This window comes from Struthio camelus, chromosome 11, assembly GCF_040807025.1.
Source record: "Struthio camelus isolate bStrCam1 chromosome 11, bStrCam1.hap1, whole genome shotgun sequence".
Taxonomy (NCBI): domain Eukaryota; kingdom Metazoa; phylum Chordata; class Aves; order Struthioniformes; family Struthionidae; genus Struthio; species Struthio camelus.
This window is the reverse complement of record NC_090952.1, coordinates 21474761-21487109: the sequence shown is the minus strand read 5'-3', so window position 1 is coordinate 21487109 and position 12349 is coordinate 21474761.

Sequence of the window (12349 nt, the reverse complement as noted above, 5' to 3'; positions counted from 1 at the left end):
CAAATACACACAATTTTTTGAATGAAATTTATAAATACAATTTAAGCAACATGAAATTACAGTGATTAGAAACATTATTACAAACTGCATACACACGTTCACAAATCAAGATCAGCATGCTGATTCCATTAGTTATCAACTGAACATTGATAATGTTCAGGTAATTAACATTCAACCTCAAAGAGTAGGAAAACATTATGTTAATCATGTATTCTTATGTGAACAATTAAAATCGGAATCAAGATAGCATTAAGATCTGAAACCCATACATACAGGACAATTAACCAAAAATTGAATTAATATATTATGAGATTCTCTTAACAAGGTTCATTTCAGATGCATATGTGATTTAATAAATAGGATTATAAACTGAGAAATTTTAAAAATAAACATGCTTGAAGAGCTATGCTTACATGAAAAGTGTTGTTTTCTTAATGATGTAAATTTTATTTATAACCAATTGAAGATGCTTGTGTGATTACATCTGCTGCTTAGCTTCTCTTCACTATTGATGACAAAAATTGTTCTCCTTCATGCACTTTGAAAAATAAGAGTTTAAAGAGAGAGAAGGAGACTAAAGTGTTCAGCAGCAGATAGGTAGGCGTTTGCTGAAACTGGGCCAAGACATACAAGGTTTCTGATCAAAGAAGGTAAAATAGAGTTTGGGGAAAAGGAATTGTTGCTAATGAGACTAATAAAAAGTGACACATACTACGAAGAATCAGTAACCCTAGACACTAGCTTACCAGACCAGGAACAACTAGAGTGAAAAATCAGCTCCTCTTTGCAAAGGGTTTATTTCAACCACACACAAAGAACATTCCCTTTCAGGATTCTCCAGATCAGCTCCAAGAAACCAAATCATTTTATTCTCATTAAAAAAACAGAGGGATTTGTAAATCCATTGATCCGAGTACTGTAATCCCATACCGCCTAAGCAAACCCATTTCTTTTTATTTGGTAAGTCCCGAGGAGAATAATCAGTTTTCCAAAATGCCCTTTAATTGGTGCGGGTGCTCCTCTGCTAAGGACTGGAACATTTTGACAAAGTTGTTTTTGGTTGCTGTGACAGCGTGCTTCTTACTCCCCACCCCCTTGATGTGCTGCTCTTCTCTCTCTCTCAGCCTAAACATCACTTTGAGATAGTACTCTTCTTCCCCTTAGCCCAAACATCATCTCCTCCTAAACAGCACCTGGAAAGCAGCTAACTGAGCATGTACCACCAACTAAAGCCCATCTAGTATGTAAATACACCTGGACAGGGGTTAGCGGAGCACCATCTAGCATGCTACTATGACCATGAGTCAATTATCTTATCCCCATAAATAAGGGGCAGTCAAAAGCCCATTGAACTGTCCTGCATGTCGGTAGGCTGCACTGCAGAACCTCCTCTCGAGCAGGGATGCCTCTCAAGGTTACTCCTGGAGGTCGAAAGATTCCTTACCAGCAACAGATCCTTAGTAAGTGATACTGACTGACAGCATGCTAACACTTTGTAACTTTGTTAAGTTACCTCTCTGATTGTGCTCATAGTCTTTAGACATAATTCTTAGGCACAAAACTTAAAGGGCACCAACCTTAGACTAGGTTTGGGTTTCCCTGACCTCTGCCTTGCAAGTTTTGCTAGGTTACATTTCTGAGTGATAGCATGATTGTGCATATACTCCTTAGACATAAACCGTTGACCAAGTCTGGAACTAGGATTGGATCCACTTCAGTCCTTACTGAACCTCATGGCTCAACAGGAGGGCCACCTTGATACGTTCACCTGACCCTGTCCTCCACGCAGTAAATAACCCGGGTGAATCTTGCCGTTCAGTCCTTGTTAAGTCGCTGTCTTAATCACGATTGTACTGTTAAATCAATAAGAAATCACTACTGTACTCTGTTAAATCAATAAAACATATTGCTGCTTCTCTCTACCAAGCAAAGTGCATTCCTCCGCCTCGCTCCATCCATGACAGTTGCTTTGGGGGACAAGAGATGGGTTTTGTTTTTGTAGTTACCTTCTACACTGTAAAAGCTCTGCACAGATGGATTAGCAGCAATGTATACAGTTGTCTCTATTGAACAATCCCAATCTTGTGCTTCTACTGTTGTGCTTAGACTGTTCACCTGGAGCAACCTTGTGTTTGTAGATTCACTTACAGTGGCTCTGCATAAATACACCGGTATCTCTTTCTGCTTCTATGCTTAGCCTTGCCCTCAAAATACAAGAGGGGCAGATTTACAATCTGAAAAACAAGGTGCTTGAACATTAGCAGCCTTGGTGGAATAGAACCAGAAGGTTTGCAATAATGCTGCACACACTTTTATAAATTTATTGGATAACCTTTCTTGAGACGACTGCTTGAAAGGGACACAGCATGGGATTCCACTCCCAGCAGGGATTTGATATAAGGTTTGCTAGAAACCACAGCAAAAGCAATATGATCCACTTACCAGCTGTGCAGTGTTCTTATTTCAAACAAGCAGCTAGGCGATCCTTGCTATGACCACTCCAAGCCACTTTTGGGAAACTTCTAATAGACAACAGTAACGCTACACATGAATCATAGGTTAACAGAATTTAATTATGTTGACTTAAAGGGGCAGAATTCCCCTACAATAGGAACTACAAACTACAGATTGAACAGAAATCCACCCCTTTAAGCTCTCAGTTCCAACCTGGGGATAACAGACAGGAAGTCACATATGACCAAATACCAACTATCCATGGCTAAGTATCACAAAACGTGTACCAACCTTAGCCCTGCACCCCAATAAGTGAAAGTCTAAGGTTTCAGTGCTTGAATGATCGCCGAGTACCAAATCCATGCCTGAGAAAAAGCGTACCTGCTGTATTATACCTCAATATTTATGTGTCTTTCCGCTCCTGTATATGCCAGATATCAAAGTAACAGCAGATAACAGTGTAGGTATATCAGTATATTTAAAATGTCATATACGCATGCACATATGCCTTTCTTGTACACCTTTAATGTTTTCACTTCTCCTGAAGTAAAGTTTCACAGATATCCCTCTGTATAAAACTCCATGAAAGTCATTAAAACAAAGTGAAACCTTTGGTATGTAGAAACCACAGCCAAAAAATCATGCTACATTCCTAGACTTGTACAGGGAGGATATTGATATTATTGTCTGCCATGTATCAATTGAATTATTTCTCTTGAATCTATATCAGTTTAATGTCTGATGTCTGTTACCCTGACACTTCTCTAATTCACCTGCATTATGTCAGTTAGAAGTATGACGACAGCCCGAAATCACTGTGTTCTTGGTTTGCTTCATTTGTCTGTACGCCTTACCACTTTTTCTTTCTTGTATTTTTAAGTATCATTTAATAATCAAAGTATCCTCTATCAGTAACTTGTTGATCCATATTTCTTCACTACAGGAAGACTGGCATTTTCTTATTAGACACTGAAGAGCTCCATTAATGAATGTAACAGGCACACCAAAGCTTTGGACTTTTGACCCTCAGGACTAGGCAAACATACCCATTTTATACTGGACTTTCTTTGGATATCAGGGAAGCTTTAAACACAATGCCAAAGCTGAAAGAAACTTTAATATTACTCATTTGTTCTAAGGAATTGATCTTAAAAGTCTAATCTACGCAGATAGTACTCTGTCACACAGTGAACTCTAACGCCACGCATCTGCTTCCCTCCCCCCTGCTGTTGCCACTGAACAAGAAAGGTGAAACCTTTTCATATCACCCTGATCTACAATAACTACAAAGCAATTTTCACAAAAGCTATTTATACTGGAATGCAACATCCAGATAATAAAATTGGTAGTTTTATAACACTTTGCATACTCAGTGCTTTGCATGCCATAATTTCAAACTGAACTGCAATGGCCACACTACTTGTCCACTGTCCACTTCTTACTGTATGTAATGAAAAAAAAGCGTAGAAGGATAACTGATTTGTTGCACCATTCAAAGGAGGCTTAGGACGCTGAGTAAAGCAGAAGTTACTGTTCTTTCCTTTAGGTTACATAACCATTCTTCTTATGTTATACAGCTGTAATGACATTAAGTACAGAGGAAGATAATTTATCACTTGCTGTTCTGGAGCAGTCCTCAGGCATGCTTAGAGTCTCGAAAGGTTGCCCTCACCTAGTATTTCAGTTCTGACTTTAAATATACTCCACATTTCACCCTTTTCTAGTTATATGGTGTTACTTCCACAGCTTTAAAAATCCCACAGCTTTAATAAAGATGCATATCTTTATTATAAATGCAAAAGTTGGCTAAGATAATTCATCCTTCCATTTTGCAGCCTTTGCATTTTTCAGACAGAGAAAGATTTGTAGTAGCTACTACTAGGCGTTGAAACTTCTTTTGAGGGGAGATAGATTTATTAGCTTTAGTAAAATCAAGAGAGTAAGAACAATCAAAGAAATTAAAACATTTGATAAGAGTGGGAAAGACTGGCATAATAGGAGTGCCTGGAAAATCTTGTGTTTTATTTCTCAAATCAGCAGCTATAGAGATGTTCACGAAAGTGTTTTAAAGAACATAACCTTTAATGTTACTTGACTTTTATGAAACAAGAATGACAGAAATGAGGATCTCTACAGTATCCAAAAATAGCTGTGTAAGGTCTATATATTTCTTAGGACTGAAGAAGCATCTTGGACTTGGTACTTCTCAGAAACTATTTAATTGCTTGCAGTTAGAAACTGCTGGCCATGTATTATTGTTACAATTGAATTTTAATTTTATTCCATGCAACCAATATTGGACATTTTACAGGAACACAAACACATCTGTGGCATGGATTTGCTTAGAGTCATCAGTTTTCTTTCTTGAAGTCCAAGTGACTTCCATTAATTTCTCAAGGAAAAAGAATATACAAAAAACCAAAACAAAACAAAACCCAAAATAATCACCACAGCATAGCTGTATTTTTAGACTTTAACTTCTTATAACTGTATGCATTACAGTAAACATTAATCTTGTTCTCTAAAATCTATTTTTAGGATAAACATTCCGGCTGAAATTCAATACAGCCTTAAGCATGCTGCAATTGAAAAAAAATAATTAAAGCAAAAAGGTGGAGTCTCAGAAATATTGCATCAGCCTCTGCAGTGATAGCAAAATGGTTGAAAGGTTTCGCAGACTGTATCTGATCCAGTTTGAATTCACTGGCAGACTCTAATAGGCAGAAGACTAAAATACAAAATTAAAATGGTTATTTTTATATGTAATATCCACATAATACTACTTTGAAAGTAAATCCTTTATTCTATTGCCACAAGAACAAGAGAAGTGTTGATTTTTCTCTACCAGCTGTCAAGTCAAGTCCCTTTTTTTTTTCTCTTATGTACATGTGTTGTGTGAAATTCAGCAATTTCATTTCACAGGGTGTCTTTGGCATTAGTCACAGTGTAATGTAACTGGAACTACTGAAGTTCATCTGATTTCACACCTAACCCATACAGCCTCACAAATTACACATTACTTCAATTAAAAATAAATAAATAAATAAATAAAAACATAAACTCTCTACATTTGTCTGGAAACAAAGCTCAGATTCCTTCAAGCTTTCTGATCGAACTTTCACAAGCTTTCCAATGAACACTACACATGCTTACACTTTGTAATATGATATCTACACAGAACCACAGGATTTTCACGTGATTTGATGGATTTTATGGGTTGGATTTCTTTTTCAGTAAACATTGTATAACGCTGACAATTAAAATCAGACTTCATGCAGAACTGTTGTCTCAATATCTCGCTAGACTTGTAAGACTTTCGAAGTGGACCAAGACTTTACATCCTTCAACTATAAAGCCTGTCTACCTTAATTTCTTCAACAAATTGCAAATAAACAGGGGAGGGGACCATAACAGAGCAGTCATTTAAGAACTGTGGCTTTTAAAGATTTTTCCGGATCCACCTAGAATGCCACTGCACTCTGAATGTTATGATCCCAGGCTCATGCTTCCCACCTTCCCCATCCTGCTGCCACAAACCCTAAGCCCCACCAGTTTCTAACTACCTTCCAACCTCCTTCAGCGGTTACCATACACTCCATGTCCCCACCTTGGAAGCCCTTCTGCCCAATCCTCATCCAAAAACGCAGACCCTAGCAGCAGTTCAATCTTTGTGTAAGGCGCTACAGAGCACGCAGCAGCAGGAGCACAGAAGCTGAAAACTGATCTCAACTAGCAGGCAAAAATGATACATCCCTTGAATGAGTTACATACGGTGTCTGAGTACAGGTTCTAGCCTTCAAGCATATGCTGAATAGAGAACCCTCAAATCATTCACATTTTTTGCGGGGCAAAAGCTTGTACATGATCTGGGATGATAAAACTAGAACACAGATTTGAAAAATTGTAAGGGTTAAGGTAGGAAGCTGGAATGGGGCAACGCAGCTTATCTGTTCTTCATTAAGGATTATTCTAGAGTGTGTGCCCACAACCAGGGCACAAGGAGTACTGACCCTCATCAGCTGTGGTAAGTTCTACTGCAATAATTTCAGTTGTTGAAGAAAATTCAGCCAAATTCACAGAAAGAAAAAAAAAAAACACCCACCTCTCTGGTCACTAGTTAGGATAAGAGGCAGTAAGTTCTAGGGGCATCAAAAGATGTTAATCTCAGAGGACCAGATCACTATTCCATGGAAAAGAAAGATCATCTCTAGAACTCTGTTTGAAGGAGATTCACTGCATATACCTTTAGCTACAAGTTGAAATATATTCTGTCCTTTACCTACAATTTTTCTTCCTTTCATCACCTCTGATATGAAAAAATGCACTCTCCTACTCTTATCTAGGACCCATGCCATTAGATAGCCAGCACTGCCATACCATTTTTCTACAACTCCCTTTCCACCTTAACATTCAGCCAACACCACTAAACCCACAGAGAGACGTGGCATGAAATAAAATTCAACTCTTGCCACTTCAGATGTGAAAAGACAGAGCTTTCAGCAGGAGGAAAAAAAAAAAAAGATACTATATCAGCACATAGGAAAAAAAAAGTAGCAGGAGTGTCTCTTTTCTCTTGCATCTTGCTTTTAAGACGTACCCCATTTTCCTCATTTGTCTCAGCCTTCCATTCTACCTATAAGGCGGAGTAGCTTTACTTTGTCCACCACTTGCACATAATACCAGCAAGCTTTCCGGTTCAACACATTCTTGATAAATACTTCCAACCACTAGTTTAGCTGGCACCATTTACAGCCAAAATGATTTACCTAAGAACATGAGTGATAACGTCACAGAATGGACTGTTACATTCCTCCAATATACTGAAATACAGTAAACTCTTAGGGTCCAGAAATTATTGACACAGGCAATAGCTAACTAGCAGGCACTCCCCCTTTCATAACTGAAAACAGGGAATCTGCTTCCCCCAAAACTGACTCTCTATATCAATATTTTTATTTCATGTATAATCACAGAAGAGAAACACTTCACAGGAATAAAAAAAATAACCTTGTGGATAAACATCCAATGTCACTTTGAGACTTGCAGCTCTGCACATCCATGCAAATAAGTTTTAATTTTTCCCAATTTAGAACCAACCATTCAAGCTGATATTCAAGCACACTGACAGACTTAATAAGAAAGTCCACTGCTTAAAGTTATCAGGAACACGCACGCTGACGCCCTAGGTGACATATTCCTTGTTTTTATTATTATTGTATGATAATTTCCATATCTTTTCTGTAAGAAACTCTCACCGGACTAAGTAATTGGTAGTTGTTCATGCATGTTTTAATAGCCTTCAAAAAAAAGGTTTCCTAACAAATGCCATCTAGTAGGAAAGACTATTTGAACTGCATTTATTCCTATGGCAGATTTCCCTAGCTGGCCAATTAATTACACGGTATGAGAGTCTTCTTAAAGTCACTTGGGGGAGAGAGAAAAAAAAAAAAAAACCGCACACCACAACACATAACCTAAGACAGTCCGTTTTGGTTCACTGTTCCTATCTTGAACCGACTCTAATAATGTACACAGCACTGTTAAAAATACTGTCTTTAATACTTCTAGTACAAGACTCTAACTCTTCAGGACTAGCACATAAGGCTACATTTCTACTCTCTGATTCTCCCTCATTCACCTAACAGATAACAATTAAAAGTGATGGCACAAAAGGTTTACACACTGTGCCTACTTGGAACTATCTGAAATGTGTATTACTTCATATATATTGTATTAAGAGGTACCATAATTAATAGAGGAAGTTACAAATCAGCATGACTAATAAATCGTAAATGTAAGGTACTGATACAGTTCTTTCAGCACAATAAATGACTATGAAGTAACTCCATATATCAACCAAATACAAAGCTTATATGGGAACAAAAGACATCACTTGACTCAACTTTTGTCACTGAAGTCACATATTCTGCAATGTTAATTTCTTTAAATTTCCCGTTTCACACTGACCTTTTTTTTATACATAGGTGCGATAAAAGTAATGGCAACAAACTGGTTTCAACAAGAACGTTTATATGCAAGTCTGACTTACGTACTGTGGAAAGGCAGATGGCATGCACTCTAGCTACCTGAAACATGGGACTGAACATTCAACTAATACTTCATTCTCTCCAGTTGTAAAAAAAGGTCTTCCCAATAGTAAGAAAAATTTTAGAATATTGAAGTGGAATTTGTAGCAGTTTGCTCAGGTACAATCATGCTATAAATCACTGCAGTAATACAAGAAAAGAAAAATTCTCTGTTTATGCAGCAAAGATAGCAGAATCTACATCCCCCGACTTTTGATTTTTCCACTATTACCATCTTATAACTTCTTCTTAATAACTACAGCTACCAGGATCATTATGAGGAAAAAAGCACTGGAAACAGTCCTAAAGAAGCCTAATGACAGCTAGAGACTTTCCATTCAGTTTAGATTAGCTAAAATTTTAGTGCATATGGAAGGTTAATCTTCAGACCCATAGAACTGGAAAGAAAACACTGGTAGTTACATCTCTAGACAAAACGTCAACCACTGAAGAAAAGTGGCAGTAATATGACAATTCATTTAGGCATGGTTTTGGTTTACTTATGAATGCTATTTCTTTTTGCCTCTGCATGTTCTTTATAGAGCTTTCCAGCACTCCTCAAGGAGAGAGGACTGTACTTCCCTGGGGAAAGGAAAAAAAAAAAAGGGGGGGGGGGGGAGAATGGAAGGGAGGGATAACATATTCAAATTTAAAGATGTGAAAAAGGTATTACCTGATTACATGATCTTCCCCCAATCTGAGATTATAAATGGGTGACAGACTAGTAAACTAAGATGGAGAAAAATTCATTTGTGAAACCTCATTTATATTGTCCTAATTTCATCAGCTCTAACAACTGGGAAACTTTTTTTTTTTTTTTTTAATGGTACTAATGGCACAGGAAGAGAACAAGCAAATACTGTAAAGTTTTTTTTGGATGCAAGTAATATAAGATACTGCCTGATTTAGCATAGCACTTGGAAATAAGATATTTAGCCAGAATTCACAGTATATTCATATAAAACAAAGGCTTTTGACCAAACGTTCCTCTGTCTTAAACTACTGTTTCTCATTCAAGCATCTGTTAAAAAAAACCCAATACCTAGAGGTTAAGTTAACAAGCAATTTTCAGAAACTCGTCAAGCTAAAATATGAGAAATGACCCAACATGATCTGAGAACAGGAAATTAATTGTCTGTTTGAACATGGAGGCAAATACTACTCACTGAAATCGGTAACTTTCTTCCCTGTCATTCTTTTCTGTGCCATTTTTGTGGTAAAATCCTAACATATATTATTTGTTTATTTTCTAGTAGAAAAAGGCATGGCTGTGCACTTCTCTGTCCTCTTTTATTAACCTATTCTATCTCCAGACTCTGAGCAGCATATTTCCTCCTGCTGAGTTCAGAAGCTAGAAGGGTGAATGAAGTAGAGTTTAAGTACCTTATGCTGTTATAACTTGAGTAACAATAAAGAAATATGCACGAAAATTACTGAAACAAATATTCCAGAAATACCTGAGAGTCTACATGAGGCTGACATTGTCAATAAACTAAAAGAGATTACAGGAGTTATTATTAGAAAACCAGTCCTTTCCAAAGGACAACATATCAGCACAATGAAGAACATACATAGTATGTGGCTGAAGACTGTTTCCTAGCAATATACACCAAAATCATCTATCAGAGTTATTACAGTTATTATGAAGTTTTTGATCACGAATTCTAAAATTCAATAATCTGTGACCACTCAAGTTTATTGTATTACAAGTCATACAGTATTTCAAAGATCAAAAAACTACTTATGCAAAAGTTTCACTAGTATAACTGTTTTGGAGGGAGAAAAGGGTAAAGGTTGAAACTTTAATAGTTTTCATTTTAAACTGTGACGTTATGCACTGGTTGCTAGTAAAATTACAAAAACAAACAAACAAACAAAACAAAACACCATACTGCCCTTGGTGGTACTGGCCCACAAAATGGTAGAGTAATGGGAGCAAATAGGCACTTTCTGTACCTTGCAATCAACAGTGTTTTGGCTTTTTTTCTTCCTGGGTGTTTAAAGGAGCTATGTCACCAGTTATTTCATATCAAACAGGATTAACTTTGATCTGGATGATATATTCTTCTTTTTCTATGCCAGCAGCACACAGATCTGTTGTCTAATGTACCACTGATCACTACAAACCATCAAACTCATTTCTTTTGTGACAAGACCTGGAAATGAACCCTATTTCCCTAAGAATACAATGTTTATGTAACTAACCTAATATATATATCTGCTTCTAATACAACTTGCATATCGTTACAGCAACTCTCCTTTCACTGCAAATTTTTTCTGCTTCTCTCAGTGGCTTGCACAGCTTTTACTGTTCACCTAACATACCAGGATAAAGTTTTCTGTTTGCAGAGACAGTAAATATCCACAAGCAGTGTTCAAACATGTACAGCCAACAGTTCAGTAATCTAAAACTTTGAATAAGATGTGATATTCAAAATTTCCTGATACAAAAAAGCTCCCAATTCCATTTTTTGAAAAATGGAGGACAGGCGAGAATGGCAGAGGTAGGCACCTCATCATGCAGGAACGGATGCAATTTATCTAATGATCTAGATTTTGAATGACACCAGATGTCCTTTTCCCCTCTCCTGAGGGGAGAGGGAACTTCTCTGCATTTCTTCCTGAACGGAATAGCTTATACTGACAGTAAGTTTTTCAAAGGACAAGCTGAATTTAAGAGGAAAAAAAAAAAATCATTAGCCAGCTCTATTCATTTAGAAAATTTAAGGCTGCTTTCAGAAGAATACACCATGTAGAGGAAGTCTCATGATTTTATCATAAATCTACATCTTAAAATTCCACTTACTAGAACCATTAAATCACGATGTACACTCTCATTAAAACAAACAAAAATAAAGCAGTTTCCAGATCCATTGTTTAGATTTTAATGAAAAATAACAGAAGTTGGAAGCCCAATTAACTTTTCATGTCTAAGTGTAAAGCTTGCATTTGGAATGGCATTTTTATCAATATTACATACATGAACTTATTTAACTTTTTAAGAATCTGTGGTTTTCTGTTAAAAGTTCTGAAGAAACTGTCATTTCACTTCTAGAAAAAAAAAAAAAAGACAAGAATATGCAGAAATGTCTCACTGTAACATTTGTTGCACTCCAACTGGTTGAAGACGCCTGACACTCGCAGTCTGAACCACATTAGAATACGACAAGATCTATCCCATTGTGCACAATGAAGTGACAACGCATCACTCACACCCATTCTTAAATACGTACAAAAATGGTCAATACTCTACGGGCACAAACCAGGAAATTAGTGGAAATCATAGAAAGGGTAGACTTTCAGTAAAAACAAGCTGGAGGCTAAGACTACTTTTTAAGTGTTAATGAGCATGCTAATGGCCCAAACTGAAATCAAGAAACCCATAACCCTAGACATTCATTAATCCTCTACGAAATAGAGTGACCAGAAACCATTAACATCCCAAAAAATTTCTGTAGCTTCAGCAGTATTAATCAACTCTCCAATCTTCTGTAATTTTATACCTGTAGCACAGGTTATTTTATTTATTTAGATTTCAGCTCTTGGGTGCTGGGAACTAAAAATCACTACAGATCTGATCCATTACTTCATTTACAAGGTAATCGTAACAATATATGGCAGATGCATAAAACTAAACTTCTAGTAGATAAGAAGTTGTTCTGCATGGAACAACCTCCCCAGTCACACGGACACAAACTTCCACAAACTAGAAGACAGCACAGATAGGGCAACCAGTTGCCCTAAGTTTTGTAATGTTCAGTGCCACCAGCTGCAGCAAAGAGGCTTAGATAAGAAAGAAAGAAAATGGT